We start from the raw sequence: 21,130 nt of genomic DNA, 5'->3' as shown, positions 1-21,130 counted from the left end.
CCACAACCACATCTCTGGTCCAATTTGGTTATGCCAGTAATCTTGCACTATCTTCTCAAGATGTTTCCTTGTCTTCTGTCTCCCCCTGGGGCCTCTCTACTTGCCAGCAGCTGGGGTCTTTGTGGTAGACATCACGGTTTACTCCCCAATATCATTCCATCTCAGAGGACTGCTCTAAGCCAGCCCTGGCAAGTGCCCCCATCCTCTGACAGGGCGATGGGACCCAGTGAAACAGAAAGGGGTCTCTCCTGGGAGCACGCTTTCAGATTTGATTGTGCCTGAATGTACTCCTGGTACCACCATTTTGCAACTTCTCCAATAATAAAGTGATTCATGTTTGCAGAGCCGAGACATGGAAAAATCATAGGTCTCTGGGGGGATAATTACACTTTGTATGCAGCCTGCCGACCTCTGACTCTCCAGTCAGGTAAGATAATAAATGTCCTCATTGTTTAAGCCAGTTTTATTTGGTTTTCTGTTATTTGCAGTGGAAAGCATTGCCACTACTAGTCATTTAGCTGAAATACAAATCTGATAATTTCCCTTCTCTGTGGTTTTGCATTGCCTTTGAATCAAGTCTACGTGCTTTAACAAGGTTCACAAAATCCTTAGGTTGCATCAACAATCCTGCTTCCTCTTCCCAAATACACCCTGCATTTCTATGCTGTTTCTTCCCTAAAATGCTCTTTTCCTCTTCCTCCATCTACTGGACTTCCATTCATCTTTCAGGGTCAGTGCAGATAACAACTCTCTTTAAAGTTATTCCTAAACCCTCGGGCAGAATGAAGGAATTCCTTAGGTGCCTCTGAGCACTTTGTGCCTGTATTATGGTGCTTTCCGCAGCCTCACACACAATTGCAGACACTTACGAGTCTGCTTCTTTGCTAAGATAAGAGCTCTTCAGCCCTGGCTGGTGTGGCTCAGTGAACTGAGCACCGGCCTGCGAACCAAAGGATCAACAGTTCAGTTCCTAGTCAGGTAACATGTCTGGGTTGCAGACCAGCTCCCCAGTAAAGGGCATGTAAGAGACAACCATGCATTGATGTTTCTCTCCCTCTCTTTCTCCTTCCCTTCCCCTCTGTCTAAAAATAAATAAATTAAATCTTTTTTTTTAAAGAAAGAGCTTTCAAAGGCAATGATCATGTTCCATCCACCTTGTACCTCTGGTATCTTGCATGGGGCCTAATCATTCTTTAAGTACAAATGAGGTGTTTATTGATTATATTCTTGTTCATTCAGACAACCTAGCATATGGCTATTACTTTTATTAAAAATAAGGCAATATTATCATCAATAATAATGTCTTTAGGACTTTGTGGTTTAAGAAACATTTTTATATACACCATCTCAATTAATCCTCGTGATATTTTTATAACACCAATATCATTCCCACTTCACAGACTAGGAAACCACGCACCCAGTCAAAGTATGTTTGTTAAGCACTTATAATTTGCATAATATTATACAAAAGAACAGCTGTGGGCGGACATTGCAAAGATGTAAAATCCATAATCTCTCTTCTCTCGAAGTTTACAATTTATTTGGGGTGATCAGAAATAATGCAGAATATTTCAATCTCAGGAGACAAGACTAATGCAATACAACAGTAAAAGGATGTTGAGAGCAGTAATTTATTACATAATAAAAGAGGCATACAAAACATTAGTACCATAACAATTAAGATGGAAGATGATATTGTGGGTTTATAGTGGAGGTCCCTGAAAGATCTTCTAAAAAAGAATTGAACCTGGATTCTAAGAGTCTGTGGAATTTCACAAAAAGGAAGAGGAAGAAAGTCATGCCTTGAGAAAAGCAGAGGCTGAACAGGACAAAAGTGCATCTCTGCTAGGCAAGGAAGAAGAGAGCTCAGTGAGAGGCCCAGGGAAAGGAATGAGTGGTGGGTGGGTCGGTGGATGGACGGAAGAATGGATGGGTGAACATATGAAGGTGTGGAAGGGTGGATAAATAGACAGATGGTTTGGAAAGACAGGTAGATGCTGGATGGGTGGATTGGCAGATAGATGAATAGATGGATACATCAGCAGGTTGCAGAAGCTGGGGCCCTTTTTACAGAGAATGTCTCCAAACATAGCAGCAGGATGATGAATTGTATTCCCTTCACAAAGCAAGTTGGTCTAACTTGTCCAGACGAGAGAAAGGCACAGTGGATATCCAAAATTGCTTGTGAAATTAAAACATTTGAGTGTGGTCAGAAATACAAGGGTAGGCGGGGGCTTTGGATGTAATCAGGCCAGTGTGGTCTTTTAACATTATGTGTGGGTGCGTTTTCCCACAAACACATGTGCAAAGACACACCCAAAACTTGGTTTGGGCCTTTTCTTTTCTTTATTACTGCATCATGCCAAACTTCTGTTTTGACTGAACTGTCACTTTCCAACTTCCCACGTGTGGGAGCCCAGAACCCCTTAAGTTGGCATAAATGAGACACTTGGACCTATAATAATGGTGCTAGCAAGTGTTTACATAACTCGGGTAAAGGATACAATTCAGCTGATTAGGGAAAAGGATATTCTTGATGGGAAAGCGGGCCTGATCCCTTAGGCCTATTCTTATTCCTGACAAAATCATATCCTAATTTGATGGGCTTATGTGATCAACGGGAGTGGGAAGTTGCCCCCTCCCTTAGCTTCTAATCCCTAACAACTGATGAAGCCATATTATTAACATAATATCGTCAGTTTCTGCTCACTCCACAATATAACCCACTGTGTGGGTCCCGGTACAGAGTCTCTGGCGGTGACGCAGAGCTGGGAGCCGGGAGCCGGGAGCCGGGGGCCGTGCATCTGGACACAGGGGCTGTTCCTGCAGTGGAGGGGCTTTCCAGCTTAGGGTTATTCCTGAGAGGGGCCTAGCTCTGGTCTAACTCACAGCATTTGGGCTCAGCTGGGAATGTGCCTCTTTTTCCTCAGTTTAAAAAAATTTCCCAGCCTAAAATGGCTTGAGCAACCATCAGTCTGATGCCTTGCGGTTTCTCTGTGAAGGCTTTTCTGGCAGACTCTGTTGTTTGCCTACAAAAACCATTCCTGGACTCCTTTCTCTTGTTGCCTCCAATTATGGAAGCTGAAAATCCAAATACAGAATTTCCCAGTCTCCCTTGGGCTAGTTGTGGCCACATGACCTGGCTTGGGCCAATGATAAGAAGAGGAAGTTTACCTGGGGTTTCTAGGGGGAAAATATTTTTTTGTATGAGACAATTCGAGAGCTCACTGATATCGCCTTTTCCTCTTTTTCCCATCTGGAATGCAGAAGTGCCATCCAGAGCTCGGGCGGCCATCCTGGAACCATGATGGTACAAGTATGTGGGGGAAAAAAGCCAACAGAAGAGCAGAAAGATAAAAAGAGAGCCAAGATAACACAGTTGTGCTGCCAGACAGTGAGACCACTTCCCAAAACGCTGTATTGTTTCAACCTTTGTTGTGGAGTCCTTTGGTAGTTGCAGCTGAACACATTTCTAACTGGTATGGTCTGCCAGTGCTTGGCTGAAGGAGGGTGGGGAGGAACAAGAATATGAGAACATGGATCTCAGAGACTGATCTTGGAAAGAACCAAGGGTGTGGGAAGCCAGAAACCTGAGAGATGGGTTAATGAAATCATTCCTCTAGACATCTTCTACTTGGGTTTTCCCAATTTTTCCTACCCCAAATACCTCTTGACTTGAGTTTTAATGCATTAAAACCTTTTATAAGAGATCCAATATGTTGTTGCAAACCCCCACATATATTTATATTAGTAGCAAGTTAAAGTTTATCTTCTCCTAGAGTCAAGCTCCATGAGGGTATGGATTTCTGACCTTTTGTTCTGTGTTTTATCCCCAAGGTTCAGAACAGTGCTTACCCCATAGTAATTGCTCATTAATGTTTTGAATGACTGTGTTATGGAGACTTTGCCTTAAGAGGCTATTGTTAGTTTGAAAGGAAGGAGGTTTGGAAAATTAGAAATGATGAGGCTTATGATTTGATCATATGATTTGACTATAGATTTCACTCTGCTTCCTCTAAGGCCTTTTTCATAATAGTCTTAAGGTCTTTCATGTCAATATATACCTTAAAAATAGTTGAAAAGGCACCAATTTTGAAGAACAGGCTCAGAAAAAGTGACTATTCCTTTTGACCTTCCAGCTATGTTTTTGAAGAGAGAAAATTCTACTGCACCTTGAAAGTCATCTAAGAAAGGGAAAGTCTAGTTTAGGGATATTTTGAGGACAGAGTTCTGAATAGCACATGTGGAAGCCTCCTTTTATTTTATTTAAGTTGTACACTAAGTATAATGTATTTAGTCTTGAACAGTTTGGTCTTATACTAACCTTCCAGTCTTACCTCTGTCTCCCTACCCACACCTCAGTCACATGGTGCAAGATCCTTTCCCACCTCTCACCTGGCCACCTCCTAGTCAACCCTCAAGACCCAACATGGGAAGATGGAAGCATACATAGATATCCTTTGCTTCCTTGCACAACCAAAAGAAGGACAACAACAAATTTAAAAACAAGAAGCAACCAGAACTGCCAGAAAACCAGCTGTATGGAAATCTGACAACCAAAGAGTTAAAGAAGAAACATTCATCCAGACTGGTAGGAGGGGTGGAGACAGGCAGCCTGGTGGAGAGGACGCACAGCAAGGTGGCAGACATGGCAGGCGAGGCAGCAGCTGGTGGACCTGGATGTCCCACGTTTGTGTGCAGATAAATTGGGAAGAACAACTGGGGAACGAGACAGACCGTGCAACCCAGGGTTCCAGCGTGAGAGACTAAAGCCTCAAAACCTCTGGCTGTAAAAATCTGTGGGGGTTGTGGAGGGGGAAGAAACTCCCAGCCTCACAGAACCATCTGTTGGGGAGACCCACAGGGTCCTAGAACGTACACAAACCCACCCACCTGGGAATCAGCACCAGAAGGGCCAATTTGCTTGTGGGTAGAGGGGAAGTGACTGAAAGCCGGCAGAGCCGAGAAAGTGGCATCGTTCCCTCTCTGACTCCTCTCCTACATACTGCGCCACAAGGCAGCAAAGTGGGTTGCCCTGTCCTGGTGAATACCTAAGGCTCTACCGCTTACACTGTAATAGGTGCGCTGAGACAAATAAGTATGGCCCAAATGAAAGAACAGATCAAAGCTCCAGAAAAAGAATTAAACGACAAGGAGATAGTCAACCTATCAGATGCAGAGTTCAAAACACTGGTAATCACTATGCTCACAGCAATGACTGAGTACGGACACCAACTAGAGGAAGAAGTGAAGGCTATGCAAAGTGAAATAAAGAAAAAATACATAGGGAACCAACAGTGAAGGGAAGGAAACGGGGACTCAAATCAATGACTTGGAGCAGAAGGAAGGAATAAACATTCAACTGGAACAGAATGAAGAAACAAGAATTCAAAAAAAATGGGCAACTATAAACGTTCCAACATCTGAATCATGGGGTGCCAGAAGCAGAGGAGGGAGAGCAAGTAAATGAAAACTTTTTGAAAAAATAATGAAGAAAAGCTTCCCTCACCTGGTGAAAGAAATATGCTTCCAGGAAGCTCAGACAGTCCCAAAGAAACTGGACCCAGGGAGGAACACACAAAGACACATCATAATTAAATTACCTAAGATTAAAGATAAGGAGAGAATCTTAAGAGCAGCAAGAGAAAAGGAGATAGTCACTTACAAAGGAGTTCCCATAAGACTATCAGCTGATTTCTCAAAAGAAACTTTGCAGGCAAGAAGGGGCTGGAAAGCAGTATTCAAAGTCATGAAAGGCAAGATTACATCCAAGATTACCCTATCCAGCAAAGCTATCATTTAGAATGGAAGGGCAGATAAAGTGCTTTCCAAAAGAGGTAAAGTTAAAAGAGTTCATCATCACCAAGCCTTTATTATATGAAACGTTAAAGGGACTTACCTAAGAAAAAGATCAAAACCATGAACAGTAAAATGACAACAAACTCACAACTGTTAACAACTGAACCAAAAACCAAAAACTAAGTAAAAACTGAAATGGGAACAGAAACTTGGAAATGGAGATCACATGGAGGGTTTTCAGTGGGGAGGGGGACGGAGAGAATGGGGGAATAGGTACAGAGAATAAAAAGCATAATTGGTAGGTACAAAATAGATGGGGAGGGGGGTGGTGCTTAAGAATAGTACAGGAAATGGAAAAGCCAAAGAACTTATGTGTACAACCCATGGACAAGAACTAAGAGGAGGTTGCTTGTCGGGGGCTGCAGGGTGGAGGGAAATAAAGGGGAGAAAAAATGGGAAACAGTAAGAGCATAATCAATAAAATATACTTAAAAAAAAGACCCAGCATGGCCTTTCCCAATCCCCCCAGTAGGGATAGCCACTCTGAACCCAGGGATCTCACAGCCCCCTCGCTCCTGCCTCTTCGTTAACACCTCGTCTGGCTGCCTCACGTGTCAGGATTACGCCTTCTGCATTTTTGCCTTTGCTACACACTGGCTTGTAGGGTGACTAATGATGGTCATAGATAACGTTTGCCGAACCTCGCTTCAGGCCAGACGCAGTTCTAGGTGTTTATATGCGTTGACGCATTTGCTCTTCCCAATAACCTTGAGGGAGGTGCACACATAACCCCACTTTATAGTTGGGAAAATCAAGGCTACGCATCCTGCCAGAGGTCATCCAGGAATGGGCGGCAGAGCAGCATTCCCATCCTGCTCTCTTCATCGTTCTGTTGGGCTTTCCCTTGTGAATGCACTTATTTTGGGATGTGACTTGAATTGTTAAGAATGTTCAGTTGGTGAATTTAACCAATTCTGCCGATACTTACTGAGCCACTCCTGTGTGCTTTGTGCTGCCCTAAGGTACCAGGGATACAGTACTGAACATGACAGGAAGGGTACCTGTCCCTGTGGAGTGGACAGTCTGGCTCCAGGGAGGGGAAAGTCAACAAAGAAGTAAAAAAATTCATGGACCTATATTAGTAGACATTGGGCAGACCTGATGCATCAGAAAAGGACTTTCCTGGCTTGGAGAGTGAGAAGAGGATCCTACCACAGGGCACTACTATTAAAATACCACAGAGGAGACAAGCTGAAGAAGAAAGAATCATAGCAGAAAATTTCACAAAGCCTACGAGGCAGAGGTCAGTCTTAACTATGAAAGGAAAGACGGAAGGGGGAGAGTAAAGCAGCAAAGAGGGACAGAGGTCTGAGGTGCTCACATGCCAGCAGCTGGGAAAGGAAAGGGTGGTAAGAGAAAAGCCATAAAACACGCAAAACACCGTCAGGGCAGAAAGAGCTGTGGTAATGAAAGGGATTCTTACAAGTGCCTGGAAATAGGCAGGCGATGATTGTGAAGGTGAAGGCTTAAAAAGGCTTTGTTCTTCTGTCGGATAAGGAGAGTCACTGTGATCTGCAGGAAATAAAGGAGCTCTCATGTGTGCATGCGTGTGCATGCGGGAGTGTGCGTGAGTGAGGGGTGGGAGGCATGCTCCAACCCCAAATGCAGGGTGACTGTCAGTGTGTATTCTGTGCCTGGCACCTGCCTGAGTAGAGGGGCTGGATCTGCCCCCATGGGACACCCTTGAGGAAGCCTGACCTGGGGCAGGAAGGTTCAGAGGTCACTGTGCGCCTGAATCACAGCACAGGACTTTCTGGGAGCCAGCACAGCCCCGCTGGATCGGCAGTGGGGCGGCGAGCCCTTGCTTCAGGGCCCCAGAGCCTACCTGGTGGGGGTGTGGACACGACCGGGAGGAGCAGGGACTGACTGCATCCCTGAGAACCTGCCCCCCGGCCTCTGGGGAAGACAGAAAACTAGCTGCCCTGAGGGGAGCCCAAAGCCTGTGTGGGTCCTATGTTCCGGCTCCAGTGAGGCCCGGGGAGTACAGAGAAACCCAGCTGGAGCCCCCCGCCTTTCTCGCCACCTGCTGCTATTAGAGCGGTGGCCAGGGAGGTGCTGCAGAGTGTGGGCTCCAGCGTGGCCCTCCTGGTCAAGTCCAGGCTCCCCCCTTTTCTACAGGGTGGCCTTGGGCAAATCTTAACCTTGTTTCTGCATCTACAAAATGGGTACAGCAGTATCTTTCTCATGGGATTCTAGGGGAAGAGAAAAGCTTAAGGGGTGTATAGAACATACGAGTGGTAGGCCCTTAATAAGTAGAAATAATAGTTATTATTGTTGTTGTTGTTGTTGCCTTAAGGGATTGTTTGGCAAGGAAAGGGCACAGTCTTTGGAATACACTGTTTCCCTTTGTTCCTTATTTTCAAGGACGACCAAAATTATTCGGTACAGGATGAAGCCTAAGGACAACCTTAAAACGAAGTCTCAGACCTCTCGGCCGTCACTTCCTTCCTCCTTTGTCCTGGCTGGTAGGAGATAGTCTCCCAGTGTGGTGTGTCCCTGGGTTAATAAGTGCCAGGAGGTGTGCCTGGAAACAAGCCCATTTATCATTCATCTCCAGGATTCTAACAGCTGACATCAGCTGAGTGATCTGTGCTACAGCCGCCTCCTCCCCCACCAACCGCCCTCCCGCCGCACCTCAGCCACGGCTGTACTTCGCCAGGAGGAGACTCCGTACAGCTCCCAAGCCCCTGCCTCCGTGCCCATGACGTGCTGCCTTCCACGGTCTGCCCAGCCAGGGCTGCCCTCCTCCCCTCTGCTCACTGCTTAGCTTCTCCCTGGTCCTACAGAGGAGGTGGGGGCAGGGGGTTTGATTTGCATAACATCTGAAAATTGTATTTTGGCAGCTTTTGTTAGATGCCAGGGGTCTTTAAAAGGGCATGGATATTAAAGAGGAAAAAACAAAAGGAATATTCTGGGAATTCCCAATTTGTTCTTGGCACCAGGAGGAATCCTAACACACTAGGAAGTTACTGCGCTCCCATCCCCCCCCACCTTCCCCACCCCTTCCTAACACTTCCTGAACGTTGCCAGTACTTAGGGCTGATTTTAGCATGAAACAAACCCTGAGAGGTCCCAGAGCTTCCTGTGGGTCCTCCTCAAGAAAGATTCGTAGAGCTGGTGAGCTCAAATAGGGAGCTCAGGTACCTGAGCCTCCCTCTGGAGTGTGTTGGCCGGGTCCCCTTTGGGGACTGGGGATTCCACTGTGGGCTTTGGCCTTGTTCTCACATTCTTGGCTTGGCCTGCTGCTCTCTGAAGATGTTAGCCAGGGCAACAATGGTAGCTACTTCCTTGATCTGTGGAGAGGATTCAATGAGTATATACTCATATACCCTGGATGAGGTTGGGTTTATTCCAGGATTGATTAGAAAATCAATACTCTACATAAACAAATTGGAGGAAAAAGATCATATGATTAACTCAATGAGTACAGAGAACAATGTTTGATAAAATTCAATATCCATTCCCTATTTTTAAAAGTGCTCCTTCTTAAACGAGGAATAAAAGGGGATTTCCATGATCTGATAAAAAGTATTTACAAAAAGGTTTACTGAAGCATCAGACTTAATGTTGAAAGCTCTTCTTTTGAGATTGAGAATAAAACACGGGTACCTACCATCCTTATCTCTACTAATCAGAGTCCTGTCTAATTTAATACAACAGGAAAAAAAGTAAAAACACAAGAATTGGGAAGGAGAAAACAAAACTACCCTTATTTGCTGATGGTATACATAAATTTTTCCAAGGAATTAACATATAAATATTAGAATTAATAAGAGGGTTTAGTAAGGTAGCAATTTTCAAAAATCTGTCCAGAAAAAGTCCAGCCATTATTAATATAAGGAGAACAGTTTGCATGACTTGGACATAACCTGGCAGCCAAGGAGAGTGGACTGGAATGCGCATGTGCGAAAAATGATGGCTTCACTGTACTAGTCAGTGGGGTCAGTAGATGTTGTTGAGTGAGCATGTGTACTGTGTGGCCGCCCCATTCAAAATGACTGAGCAAGTAGAGCAATGAATCTGCATCAAATTTTGCATTAAGCTTGAACATTCCTCCACAGAAACTGTTTGGTATTTCAGGAGGCTACAGCGATGGGTAGCTTCCTCACAACTCACCCGCTCATGCATCATTCCTCATGCAGATTTCTTCAGCCAAACATCAAATCACCCAGGTGACTCAGCCTCCCTACAGCCCAGATTTGACACCCGTGACTTCTGGCTTTCCCCAAAACTAAAATCACCTTTGAAAGAGAAGAGATTTCAGACTGTTGATGAGATTCAGAAAAATACAACAGGGCAGCTGATGGCGACTGGAATTGTGTGATATCCCAAGGTGCCTACTTTGAAAGGGACTGAGGCATCATTGTCCTATGTACAATGCTTCTTGTATCTTGTATCTTCTTCAGTAAATGTCTCTATTTTTTTTTATATTACATGGCTGGATGACTTCTGGACAGACCTCATATACAAAACAGGCTTAGAACCAGTGCCTGGCATATATAAGCACTTAATAAGTATTAGTTATTTTGTGTAGCGTACTATTTTTTAAAAGAAAAAAGTAAACTGTTTCTTTTTAAGAAACACATTCTTCCCAATATCTCATGGGTCTCTTTTGGAAGAACAAATCTTTCTACCATGTACTTCTTACTCAAAAATGCCTTAGTTATTTTTGATCTTTTGCATTTTCTTATAAAATTTAGAATTAACTTGTTAACTTCTGCAGAGAGAGAGAGAGAGAGAGAGAGAGAGAGCAAGGTGGGAGGGAGGGAGTAAGGAAAAAGTTGAAAAGGCTATAGACCTTTTTAACTTGGACTGTGCTGAATCCATAAGTCAATTTGGGAGGAATTGATACCTTCATTACTATTGAATCGTATGATCAATTAACATTCTATATCTACCCTGGCTTGTGTCGCTCAGTGGATTGAGCAACGGCCTGTGAACCAAAGGGTCTCTGGTTCAATTCCCAGGCTAGGGTACATGCCTGGGTTGCAGGCCAGGTCCCCAGTGGGGGACACGTGATAGGCAACTATACATTAATGTTTCTCTTCCTCTCCTTCTCCCTCTGTTCCCCTCTCCCAAAATAAATAAATAAAATATATTTTTAAAATGCTATATCTTTGTTTTAGGTCTTTTTAAAATAGCTTTAGTGATAAAGTTCTTTATTTTCTTCTACACTTGTTTTATTTACTGCTAGAAACTTGATTTTTTAATATTCAACTTTAAATAGTGAAATCTAAAAAATCAGTTTCTACCTGTTTGATGCTGGTATACACAAACACAATTGGCTTTAGTACTTTGATTTTTAAAAACTTTTAAAAATGAACTTTTTAGTTTGGGTTAATTTTAGATTTACAAAAAAGCTGCAAGGATAATACAGAGGGTTCCTCTCACTTGGTTTCCCTTCATGTTAACGTCTTACATAATCATGGAACATCTAATACTAAGAAATCACATGGATACATGATTAAAAAATGAACTCCAGATTTTAGTTGGGTTTCCCCAGTTTCCCCAGCAGCATCCTTTTTTCGTTCCAGGATACACTCAAGGGTACCTGACTATATTCATTGTTCTTATCTGTGTGTTGCTAGATTCAGTTTCCTGCTATAATTTTTAGAATGTTTGCATTTATGATCACAGTCACGGTTGAGACTAACCTACAAATTTTTTATATCATAGGTTACTTTGGCCCTCATAAAATGTGCTGGGGAGTGGGGGGTACTTTCTTTTTTGGTTTGTTTTTCTGGAAGAGTTTGGGTAAGTTTGGGATTATTTCTTCCTTAAATGTTTCACTCTCTGCGCGTCTACAGCCAAGAAATAACAAGTCTGCAGCCTGACCTGAGAGGCTCTTCGCCACCTTTGCCACACTATTTCTCCCCAGAGCCCCAGAGCGCCCCTCCTGGGCTACACCGACCATCCCCGGGAAGGAGCAGGTCCCCCTGTCCTCTTGGGGCTCCATAACGCTAGAAGCAGTGGGCCGGCCACGGGTGATTTACACCGGTCTTTCCTTAAGCTGAGTGGGAAAGCAGTTTTTGTCCGCTGGGGGCTATGTGGTGGTCGGAGGAGGTGCCCGTGAGGTTGTTTCTTGGGTTGGGGAGGAGACCACGGACGACAGAACCGCCCCAGTGCGGCCGCTGAATTCCCACTCACTGCAGAGCTCTTCCTCCGAGCATTGGCTGGCGGGGGAAGCAGCGCCCAGCGTGGGTGGCAAGCAGTTGTCCTGGTCTCCAGCCCCATGGCCTCCCGCCACCCCTCTCTCCTGCCTGCTGGCCGGCAGACATTGTCAGCGTTTTCCGTGATGGGAAAACCTGCACAGCCATTTGCTTGGGGGGACAGGGTGTGACGCTGGGAGGGGGGAGGGGGCGGTCAGGGCACATTCCAGGAAAGGAAGTGAGAAGAGGTTTCCCTTTCCCTTTCCCTGTGCTGTGCCCGGCTGTCCACCTCCGTGCCGCAGGCAGCGGCTGTGCTGGGACGGGTGGAAGGAAGACGCGCCTTCCTTTCCAGAGCTCGGGCCACAGCAGACCCCTTCCAGGCTCAAGTCCTGTGTGAGTGGTGCTCCAGACCCCTTTATACTTTAACAAATTACTGAGGCCCTCAAAGGACTTTTGGCTATGTGGAGCTTGCCTGTTGATATTTACTCTACTAGGAAACAAAACTGAACAATTTTTAAGTATTTAATTTATTTAAAAAACAATAATTCACTAAAATTAACGCATACTTTTGTGAAAATAACCATTTCCCAAAAATTACAAAAAAAAAAAAAAGGGGGAAGAGTGACATTGTTTTACAATTTCGCAAATTCCTTTAATTTCTGGCTTGATGGACAACAATTGATTCTCTTGTCTGCTTCTATATTAAATCTGTTGCAATAAGCTTTAAAAACATTCTTTTTTTTGGTTGAAATATGTAAAGAAAATTCAGGCTTTCATGTGGTTGGAAGAGAAGGAATATCTTAATAGCTCTTCAGATAATTGTGCATATTCCTTCTTGATTGTTTGCCAAAACTGGACAATCGGTAATTTCCTGAAAGTGAGTGGCAATGTAAAATGTAAAACTGTATCATTCAACTTTTCACACTCAGCTACATTGGAGTCCACAGGGCTGCCTCGCACTTTGAATGGACCTTGTGCTTGTGGATGACTTTAAACATCATGCATTGGTCACTGGGAATATATTGGTTCACTGAGTTATGCAGATATTCCGAATGTTAACACATTTTATTTTACAGTACAATATAACAATCCTATTTATTAATATGACTATTCTCATAAAAAATGTCTTGAGGTATTGGAAAGCTATTAAGCTCAAGTTTTCAAAAGTTCTAATTTTTCATTTGAAAGCTCAAATTTTGTCATTGGGCACAAATATTGTTTGTTTTTTTTGTCAAAATCATTTGTCATTTTTTTCCCTGAAGTGATAAACCCACTGCATCTAATTTCCAGACGTTGTGGGCCGAGCACCCGCAGTCTGTAAAATCCAGCCTCTGGCTGGCGCAGCTCGGGGCTCAACTGCACAAGTGTTTTCCCTCAAGACAATCCTCACGCTGTGGCTTGCCTAAGTGCTTTTGTGTTTCTTCCATTTCATCGCACAGATCATTTTAAAAATGTATTCAAGGGTTGGGAGTTAATAAAACTATTTGTGCTGCTTCATTAAGAATGTTCTTAAGTAAAACTGGACTTTGCGTTTCCTGAGAGTGGCTGCCGGGAGGAAGGTGACGACGCTCGCACAGCCGGTGCCTTGGCCTCGGTGCGGGCTAAGGCACCCATAGTTTAGCCCCGCTCTGTGCCTCACGGCCAATGTCAACACGGCGAAAAGTGGAGAAGGCATCTCAGAATGATAACGAAAGTGGTTTTGACCTCACAGACCCTCTGAAAGGGACTTTAAGACGTCCAGAAGTCCACAGACCACACTCAGAACTGAGGCACTATGACATTTACTCAACGGGACCTAAATATATTTGACAATTCCCAGAGAACAATAAGCCTTCAGGAGGAGGAGGAGGAGGAGGAGGATGTCTGCTCTTTATTAAGTGCTGATTGTGTGCCTGGGCTTGTTTAATCACTTTACACGAATTCTCTCTTTTAATTCCCGCAACAGTCCCATAGGATGGACTTCATTATTTTCAGGTCTGCTCTGCTCACTTCCATGTAGCCAGTAGGTTGGGGGGTCTGTGAACTCTACCTCCTTGGTTCTCCTGGACAACTGTGGGGCAATGAGGGCGGCAGGACCGGTCACGGGAGAAGTGAACTGAGATGCTGTCACAGCAGAGGTCTCAGCTGATTCCATGGGGGGGAGGGTGGCGGGGGGGCGGCTCTGGGGTCAGAGTGGCTCTTCAGCTTTGAGCAAAGGGGTTGTCCTTTATCCTTCTCTGCCCAGTCATTGGATGCAGGCTGCCCTGGGTTAGGGGATATGGTCATGGGTGAGGTGGCTTTCTTGGGTTAAGGGCAATCTACGGGGAGGGACTTAGCTGAGACCTCTTGGCCACCAACAATGCCAATAGTGGTAGTAATGGGTGCCTGGGTGTCTGAAGGGACATCTGGGAAGAGCCCCACGGTGTCCCCCACACTGGGTCTGAGGCTCCAGATTGTTGGATGCTTTAGTCAAGAAGCTGACTTTCAGCAGAGAGAGTGCTTCACCTGTGGGGAGAAAAGATAGCTAGGATGATAGACCTGTGTATAGCCAGCGAAGGCAGCCGGCTGCAACTCCTAGAAGAGACTCTGCAAGATTGGAGGGGCCTTAAACCATCAGACCCAAACCCCACCCAAACCTCCCAGCAGGTGATGCTGAAGGGAGTCCCTTCGGATTCCATCTGGACCACCAGGTGATGTGGACCTGCTTTGCCACTTGACCTTGGGCAAGTCAGTTTCTTCATCTGTAAAAGAGAAATGATAATGTAATAACTTACCTCACAGGACTATTGGGAGGTCTAAGGAGTATAGGAGAGTTAAAGCATTTGTAAACAGTGAGTTCACCTCTTTCTGCGCTAAACTATGTTAAAACATCATTCTTTACATTGAGCAGGGATCTGGTCCTGAAACTCTTACCCACTGGCCAGGACCTGTCTGCTAGTCTATAGCAGTGGTTCTCACCGTGTCTTTTCAAGAACGGCAGCATCACCATCACCTGGGGGCTGCTTGGAAGCGCAGATTCTCAGGCCTCCCCTCCGAACGAGTGACGCAGAAACTCTGAGGGTGGGGCTCATCAGTCTCCCCTTTAACAAGCCCTCTTGGTGATTCCAGGATGCACTAAATTTGAGGCCTGCTGATCTGGAAGACAGCTCCTCACACTATGGTGAAGCATTTTTTCCTCCAGTCCATGCGGACCTACTGAGCACGACGGGTACCCATGTCGTGCCATATGCCACACTCACAGCATCAGTTCTGCAACACCGCAGACGTACCCTCAGCAGCAGTAGGGGTCCACTGACCACACACCTGGATTCATAGCAATGCCAATTGCTTTGAAAGCTTTTAAACATTCTTCATTTCTGTACTTATCCCATGGGGGACCGTTAACAAAGAGCTGAGAGGTGAGCACTGGACCCTGGACCACAACATGAGTAGCATTTCTTCAGATCTGTGCATCTCAAATGTAATGTGCACCTGGAGATTTTGCTGAAGTGCATGTTTGCATTCACGGTGTCAGTGAGGGGCCTGAGATTCGGCCCAGGGATGCTGAGCCACTGCACAGGTAGGGCAGCAAGGCTCTAGACTAGAGCGATGCATCGCACATTGTCTCTTTTCTCCTGAGGATCTACCCAAATATTTGAAGGTAGTGATTGCATTCCCATTCCCAGGCTTCTTCTCAAGGCTAAACATGACCAGTTCCCTCAGCTGTTCTGTAGGCAGCCATGTCTCCATACCCCTTCCCCCAGTCCAGCCTGCTCTTACGCAAACTATCCGCTGCTGATGCCTCAGCCCACAGCTTCTCTCTTCACTTACTTTCACCTCCTCCTGCCCCTTGGAGCTATTTCTTTCAGTATTTCCTGAGCTGGCCCCAGTCCCTAGGGGATTTTCAGTTCACTGCTGCTTCTGGGAAGCTCTTCACGCCAAAGGAAGGAAATCACACCAGAGCTGGACAGCGCCATGCGCATCTGCCCAACCTGGGCCCATGCCCAGGTGAGTCTCCTGCTCGCTCCCGCCGTCCCCCTCCAGACACTCCTGCCCTCCTGTCTGTAGTCACCTCAGTTCAACCCCAGCAAACTGGGCTTTCCTATCTCCATCACATCGTAAAGCCACCCTGGGGCACTTGAGGGGCTAGGAGGGTGTCACACAGAGAAGGGTCCTTCCTTGGCTAGGAAGGAGGGTTTCTCTGTGCGGGCCAGGAGGAAGTAGATTTTGTGACTAAGTTGACACTTCTGTGACACTCTTCACAAGCATCCCCCACCCCCACCACCCCAGGGTCTCTGCCTCCACCTCTCAGGGCTTCCCGGAGCCCATCCCACTCCGCTGAAGCCAGCAGTCAGTCGGCGCTTTGTTTGAGGACCCCCGTAAGATGCACGTGCTGGGAAGCAGCAGAATGGAGCCAGTCTTATACCTTCGTGTCTCAGCAAGGATTCATCTATCAAATTAGTGAATAGTTTGTCCAGCCCTTAGGGCACAAAACTCAGGGGTAGATAACTTAAAAAATTATACAGAGCTTTACAGGGATATGAAAGCTCGAAGCGATTAGAAACTCCAGTTTGTTACCTGGGTCATAGGCTCGCCTGACACATCCATGCATTTTCACGTGGCTCAGATCAAGATGTGTAGTAACGTTAGTGTCTTTCATTTAATTTTTTTTTTTTTTTAGTGAACACATTAATAAACACATCTCGATGTAGCTGAACTCTTTTTGTGCTTTTGCCTTTTAAAGTATGCATAGTCCACCAAGTACAGAAACCCTTCAAGTAATCCTAGACCAGCACGGTGGTTGCAAGCTTGGGCCCCACCACTTAGTGGCTATGTGACTTTAGGCAAATTCTTAACATCTCTGAGCCGCATCTGTAAAATGAGGATGATGTAAGACTTTACAGCATAGGGGTTTTGCGAGAATTAAATGAGATGATCATGCAAAGCTTTTAAAACAGCATCTAGTGCATAAGACATGCTCAGGTAATGTTAGCTGCTCTTATTATAGTTATTGTCATAAGGTATTCAGGCAATCTTTTATTACTAAGCATTTTTTGGTTATCTGAAATTATTTTATTATGAAAATCCTGTTATGAACACTGATCCTTTCCAGAAGCCTCTAGGGACCGCCCCGCCTATGCTAGAGGGTCCTGCAGTGGTAACGAGAGCGGCCCCTGACGGAGCCACCGTGTGGAGGGGCAGAGAAGGCAGGGCATGGGTGACCGCAGCAGTCACGGGGCCGGCCCGGGAAGTGCCGCAGGTTCGCAGAGGCATCAGGGAGAACCGCGGGGCGAGTGAGAGCCAGGGGCCGCTCGGAGGAGCAGCTGACCTTGAGATGAATTTGCAATATCTTTTTTTAACCTCACCCAAGGATATTTTTATTGATTTTAGAGTGAGATGAAGGGCAAGAGAGAGAGGGAGAAAAATATCGCTGTGAGAAACATGGATCGGTTGCCTCCTGTACACGTCCTGACTGGAGACCAAACCTGCAGCATAGGCATGTGCCCTGACGGGGGATCGAACCCGCAGCCTTTCTGGTGCATGAGATGACACTCCAACCAGCTGAGCCAGCCGGCCAGGGCTGGAACACCTCTGAGAGGAAGGCACTGCTAACGTTTGTTTTTTGTTGCACTACTGTGTTCCCAGTGCGCAGAGCTGCTCCTGGCAAGTCCTAGGGCCCCTGCCATTCACTCTTCAATGGATGAGTTGTCTGCTTGCTTCCCAGAAGGAACAACACCTGGCAGTGCCACCAGCCTGCTGTGGGCCAGCCCTGCATTCAGACCCCAGCCGTGTCCCCATCTGGGCCCAGATGTTGTGTCTGGCCCCACCCAGCCCTCTCCTGCCTGACTCATGGGACAGGAAACTCCTGCCTGCAGGGCAGCACCGCTGAGCAACGGTCTCTCTGCTCCTGTCAGCAGTGAGAGGCTCTACATGGAATGTGGGTCACCGATGAGGGAGGAAATGATGTTATGTGATGAGAAGTTAGACACTCAGGGAGTGTTGAAGGGCAAGGGGTTTCTGCTGGGTCTGAGTGCCAGCCGGTTCAGCAATGAGTGAAGATAAATGTCCCACACATATACTGCGTCTCAGAATCTTTTATTTGCGGCATGTCTCTTGTGGGAAAGAGACAAGTGAGGGAGGAGAAGAATGGAGGAAAGGGAAATGCCACTGGCATTCCTCAATGGCCCACTTCGTGCTGGGGGTTTCCAGACAGTGTACGGGTCTGTCCACAGTGTGACTTCATGGGGAGGCATGGCCAGCCCAGTTCCAAAGTGAGAAGCCCACTCAGCAAGCCCCCAGCAACGTGCTGGGTGAGCCTCACAGTGAACAGTGGTCCTCTGCCCACCCACCCTGCTGCTCCTGGGAGTAGGAGCTTGACCCAGTGAGAGGAAGAGGAAAACACCCTCTGAACTCTCAGTTCATGGCGTTTGGGTGGAATTGGTTTCCCCATGACTCAGACATGACCTATCAAATCTCCAAACCCTCCTGCTGCGTCCTGACTGGAGCCCGGCCATCCCGGGCAGTCAGGGCCCGTGCGGACCGCCCTGGAGCTCTGCCAAGACTCCCAGGAGAGAAGCGCTTCTGTTTGGGCTGCCAGCCTAAGGCTGTAAGACACAGGGGTAAGCTGGCCATTTCACAGTTCCAACGGGGCAGGCTTCCTGGGAATGAAGCTAATTTAGAGGAAAGCAGAGCTGAGAAGAGGAAAGAAATGGTAATTTGAAAACCTAGGTCAAACCACATATCCATGGGTCCACTCTGCCTGAAGATTGGCTAACTCTCCTTCGAATTTTCATTTGGGTGAATGAATATATCGTTTTTTATGCCTAGTTACTTGAAGCTGATTTTCCGTTCTAGCAAAATGAGTTCCTATGACCAGGGAATAGCCGTGGAATCGGGACTTCTATGGCACTTTGCTGCCCCCACTCCTCATGTGCCCACACTGTGCGGGCTGTGGACCCGCAGCCCTGAGCCGTCCTCTCCACGGGCCGCCTTGAAGAGCCGCCTAGTAGAGCTGGTGGAAGGGTGGGGGCGGGCCTGGCCCTGTGTGCCCCAATATCTCTGCACACAAAATCGCAGATTTGTTTGTTGTCTTTTTAAAAAATCCTCACCCGAGGATATGTTTTCACTGAATTGAGGGAGAGAGAGAGAGAGAGAGAGAGAGGGAGGGGGGGAGAGAGAGAGAGCGGGGGGGGGGGGGCAGGTCGGGGGGGGGGTAGAGAGGGAGAGAAACATCAATCGTTTCCTGCCAACCAGGGGTTGAATCTGCAACCCAGGTATACGCCCTGACTGGGAACTGAACCCACAACTTCTTGGTGTACAGGGTGATGCTCCAACCAACTCAGCCACCTGGCCAGGGCAGCAGATTTGTTTTTATTTGTATTTCATTGGTTCCACTTAGTGGCATGCTGGTGAATGTTTAATAAGCAAACAAATAAAAAGCCCAGCTTCACAGTGTCTGCCAGTTTCTGTGGTGTGACTGTTTCCACTGTGGCCTCTTTCAAGCTGCCAGCGACACCACCGAATGCGGGGAGGGGATGACATGCAAGTGGACACCAGTAGATGGTATTTGCACCGCACACATTTATTAGCTGTACATAACCACAGGAGCATAGATAATAATCAAATGTAGTAAATAATTAGGAACTTATGACTTTTGAATTATTATTACCTTTGTTTTTAATATATTTACATAATTTAGTTTTTAATAATGTCTGTGCATAAAAACTGGCTCATGAAATTTCTTAAAACTTGCAATTGGCCTTTACGAGATGGTGGGAGCTGGTTCAAGTTCACTGCTGATGTCACTTAGACCCCGGAGGAAACGGCTGCTCCTTTGTGGGTTCAAGAGCTATGAGCATGAACTCTGGTTTAAATAAAGTAAGGAGCCTGGGAACAACCCTCCAAGCCCTGTTTTGGTGAAGGACCATGCGGAACTAAATGTGCAATGAAACTGAATGTGTCATTAGCATGTGAATGGGGTTTGTGACCTGGAGCCAGCCACAGGCTACAGTGACTCTTATTTTGCAAGGTAGCTGGTCCTGCTCCACAGGAGGGGACAACTGCAGTGAAATAGGGGTCCTGTGTAGGTTAGGGCTCCCGCAGGAAGTAGATGGCACACCCAGGTCAGCAGAGGTGAGGAGCGTTTGAGGAAGAGGCTCAGTGCAGAGGTGTGGACAGGTGTCGGGACCACAGGGATTCAGAAGAGTTCCAGGCCCCGTGGCTCAGGGCTCTGTCACCTTCCCTGGGCCTGAGGGTGCAAGCCTGGGGGGAGGGGGCCAGGTGCTGGAGATGGAGACCGGGAGGGCTGGGGAAGTTGGAGGGACACTCGACAGGAAACGGGAACTTTGTCTGCAGGGAGGGACACAGAGAGTCAACACCCTCGACCTCTCTCTCCTGTCCCACTTCCCCATTGGCTGGACTCACCCCAAAAGGCAGAGGACAAAGAACCCCACTGTGTCAGTCTTGGGCCACTGGAAGAAGGTAGGAGGGGCCTGAAGGGTCAAATGACATAGGTCCGAATCTTGGGTATCTCCCTGTGGAGGGGACGCCCTGACCCGTTGTCCTGGACCCTTTGGAACTGCCATGGGCCACCTTCACCCAAGAGGCACTCAGGTCTGGTTGTTTGTAGAGGCGCACTTCCTTCGCTTCCAGCCTGCGGGAAGTTCCTGGGATCCGGAGAACGAGGCCTGGGAGCAGGCGCCCGGCCATGGTTTCACCCTCCACTGCAGGGCCGTCACCGTCTCGGTCTCCGTCACCATCACTGGGGCACTCTCTGCCTGGCAGGCCGGAGCCCTCTGTCTTCTGCAAAGTCCCTTCCTGTGGAAGCTGAGCTGGGAGTCCCAAGACCTGGGTGTCTCGTTCCAGCTGCATCTCCCAGGGTTATCTGATCCTGTTACTAATCTGAATACTCTCATCTCCAAAACCAGGGACCTGGACCAGATGGTCATGACTTCCAGGGATACCTCCGTCTAATTTCAAGACTTTAGGAGTGTCCGTTCTAGGTTATTTGCATAATGAAAATCCTGTCTTCCAATAGCCAGCAGGTGGCAGCAAAGCTCCGCTTTGAAGGGGCTTGTAGGCCAGGGTAGGCTCTGCTTTCTAAGGCCCCAGGGCTCCAAGTCCAGGTTTGGTGGCTAAGTATCACTGTTGAATTATAATAATTA

This window comes from Pteronotus mesoamericanus, unplaced genomic scaffold (genome assembly GCF_021234165.1).
Source record: "Pteronotus mesoamericanus isolate MK-2021 breed Mesoamerican mustached bat unplaced genomic scaffold, CSHL_Meso_final contig_22, whole genome shotgun sequence".
NCBI lineage: Eukaryota > Metazoa > Chordata > Mammalia > Chiroptera > Mormoopidae > Pteronotus > Pteronotus mesoamericanus.
This window is presented reverse-complemented; position numbering follows the sequence as displayed.